The sequence below is a fragment of the Cavia porcellus genome, unplaced genomic scaffold (assembly GCF_034190915.1).
Source record: "Cavia porcellus strain 051 isolate PalLab524CR breed Dunkin Hartley unplaced genomic scaffold, mCavPor4.1 scaffold_1, whole genome shotgun sequence".
Lineage (NCBI taxonomy): Eukaryota > Metazoa > Chordata > Mammalia > Rodentia > Caviidae > Cavia > Cavia porcellus.
In genome coordinates this window covers 49,547,579-49,551,202 of record NW_026947484.1, presented here as the reverse complement: position 1 = coordinate 49,551,202, position 3,624 = coordinate 49,547,579, and positions in this window count along the sequence as shown.

Here is a 3,624-nt window from a genome sequence, read left to right as displayed (position 1 = left end):
GAGCGTCTCCTGTCTCCTGTTTCATTGGGGCTGCGCCGGTCAACACATTACAGGCCACCTCTCTCTCCTGTCACCCTGCACTTTCCCACGAGCACTGAAGTGCTTCCCTCTAACCCTGGGGCTCATTTACTGGTGTCACTTTCCCCTGAAATGAGAGACTGCAGAGTCCTTTAGTCAGAGGTCGCTGGGTGAAGGTCAGGCCTCAGGACCAGGGGGATGACCACATCTCATGCGTCCCGGGCGATGGACAGCAGTAGTTGGCCATCTGGGCAGGCATCTGCACCTTGGTCTGAGGGCCAGAGTTCCCTGACCCAGCCCTTCCAGGAAAGTTCTCGTCCTGTGGTTGCTACATCACCGGCTTCTCCATTTGATGCCCATTTAATCAATATTACCTAAGCAACTATACTCATCCTCTTACTGTTTTGTTTTTAATTTATTTATTTTTGGTTTTTTGAGATAGGGACTTGCTCTATAGTCCAGGCTGGCCTTGAACTCACTATGTAGCCTTGATTGGCCTCAAACTCATAGTGATCCTCCTGCGTCAGCCTCCTGAGTGCCAGGATGACAGTGTACACTGATCAAAGCAGTTACTGCTTTTGATTGATTTCTGGCTTAATTGCAGTGAAGACACACAACATTGAGTAATTCCAGTTCTTTGAAATTCTGGGAGAGTCCTCCACAGCCCAACCTAAGGTCTGCACAGAGACGACCATCCCAATATTCACATGCCAGGTGGTCTACAGTGGCACTGTGTCACTTTACTCAGCAAGACAGAATAGGCTTGTCACCGGCCAGCAGAAAAAACGGCTGCTTCCAGCTTCTCAGAAGAAGGGCGATCTGGGAAACCACCGCACATTGCGGGGAAGGAGCCTGGGGGACCAGGAGCCCTAGAGGAAAAGGAGGCAGAGACGCTCCAGGCCAGCAGGACTCACAGACCCCACGCAGCTCTGAGGTCGCGTGGGGGCCCTCTGGTGAGAGCCCCCATCTGAGGCCAGCATACAATTACCTTTAAAAGCCATACTGCCAATTTTGAGCTTCTACTTGAGACATTTAACTGCTTACCTTTAAGGTAATTATTTATATGTTTAGGTAAATAACATTTCTTGGATAGATCTTTTAGGAAGAAATGAGGGCTATTACATTGGCGCTGTTCACTGGAAAGGGTACTCCAGCCAGGTGTGGTGGAGTACCTGTGTAGTCCCAGCACTGAGAGGCTGAAGCAGGAGGATCGCCATGAGATTGAGGTCCACCTGGGCCACCATGGACAAGTTCAAGGCCAGCCCGCAGTAGGTAGGGAAACCTTGTCTCACCCTTTCCCCCCTGCCCAAAAAAAGGAAGCAGAAACTATTCCAAGCACTTGTTGTTAAGAAAGCTTTTTAAAGCTTCTTTCCAAATTCAGTTGCACAACAGTCTTGGGTGAGCACATTCCTTCCCCTTCAGCTACTGTGGGTGCCTGTTTTCCAGCCCCTTAGGGCAGGGAGGCCACAGGCACCGCCTCACAGAGGCCCCTAACTCCACTGATTCCTGTACCCAGGAGCTCCACTCTGAATGCAAAAGGTACTGGTTTGGTGGTCACCACTCACTGCCTTATGAAGGAAACCCCCCTAGGTCCTCACAGTTTGCCTGTAGTTTGGGGCTGACTCACCTCCCCCACACTCGGAGGGGCAGCCTGGCTGGGGGAGACCCCAGGTCACACCCCGAGGCCAAGCCTGCTGAGACACGAAGCCCTCTCCACGCCAGGGTAGCAGTCTGGGGTCACTCATGAATATGTTTGCTTTGGCAAAATGCAGAATATAAAGTAAATTAAAAACACAGATATGTAACGTCTATAGATTAATAAAGCTGATAGTTTAAGTGGGTTCCGGTGACAAGACACTGAGATACAGCACTCAGCAGTGAGGCCTTCACATGAGGGTCTAGGGAGTCACTCACACTAAAGGGATGTTATGCTAAATAGCATTTCTGGGGATTCTTTTACTCAGTAAAATTGTATAAATTCATAAATCTAGAAGTTCCCTCAGAGGTCACTTAGCCCAGGCTATTTATAGTACTGTTTCAGCAATTACCTTTCAAGGTGGCATCCTAAGAGTCTTTACATTTTATGTTATATATATGTGCAATGTTTAATTCTTTATAATAACACATCACACAGAGCTGTGGTTCCAGCACTCTGGGAGGCTGAGGCAGGAGAATCAAAAGTTCAAGCCCACCTTGTATAATTTAGCAACTCAGTGCAACCCTGTTTCTAAATTTTAGAAAGGCCCTGAGTTCAATCCCCAGTACCAAACACAGACACACACCATCATCATCATCATCATCATCACAGAGAGAAAAATACAGGGGGGTGTGTGTGCTGGGGATGGAACCCCGAGACTGTACATGGTGAGCAGGGGAAATTATAGTCTTTCAAAGAATAGCGCTGCAAAAACTGAGTCCTGCATGCTGAGGAATCAATCCAGGCTCCCACCTCATACCACATACAAAAAATAACTCAATATTGGGGCGGGGGATTTAGCTCAGCAGCGTAAGCAACTGCCTGGCAAGTGTGAGGTCACAAGTTCGATTTCCAGTATCAAAAAGAAAAAAACTCAAAATTAACCAAAGACCTACACATAAGACTTTTTTAGGAGAAAATGTAGGAGTAAATCTACATGATCTTAGGCTAAGCAAAGGGTTCTTGGGAATAAAATAAAAAATATAACAGAAGAAAATAGGGAAGCCAGGTATGGTAGTACATGCCTATAATCTCAGAACCTGGAAGGCTGAGGCAGGAGGATCACTGTGAGTTTGAGGCCAGCCTGAGCAACATAACATCATGAGTCCAAAGCCAGCCTAGACTACAGAGTAAGGCCCTGTTGAAAAAAAATGGATTTCATTAAAATTAAAAATCTTTATGCTGCCAAGTGTATCAGTAATAAAGAAAGGGCCTGCCATGGTAGTGCAGACCTGTAATTCCAGGCTCAGGAGGCTGAGACAGGAGGACTCCCCTATGAATTCAAGGCCAGTCTGAGCTACATAGTGAAGTCAGGACCAACCTGAACTACATGAGGGCCTTAACAAAACAAAACATAACATAACAAAAAGTAAAAAAACAAACAAAAACCTCACCACAGATTAGGAAAAAGGATTTGAAAATTGCACATATGGTAAGCAAATTGTATCCAGAAAGTATAAATAACTCTTAGAATTCAATAATAAGAAGACAACCCAAGTTAGAAGTGGACAGAAGGCTTGAATAGACCAAAGATATAAAGCTGGCCACCAGTTATGTAAAAAGATGCTCACCATCACACCTGCTAGCAGGGCCTGGGGGTGCAGCTCCACAGGAGAGCAGCCCTGGAGTGCACAGTGCTGCAGCCAAACATAAATCAGTGCACAGACAGCAAGTGCTGTCCAGGAAGTGAGAAATCACCGACCATTGCTAGCGGGGGGCGGGGGGGGGTGTGTGTGAAAATGACAGAGCTACTCTGGAAAACAATGTGACAGTTCTTCAAAACATTAAACACAGCTATTCACTGACCCAAGAGGAACAGAACGCACACCACACAAAATCTGTACATGAAGGGTTCGTAGAAGCATTACAATCGCCAGAGAGTGGAAAAGCCCTGACTATAATATGCTAAG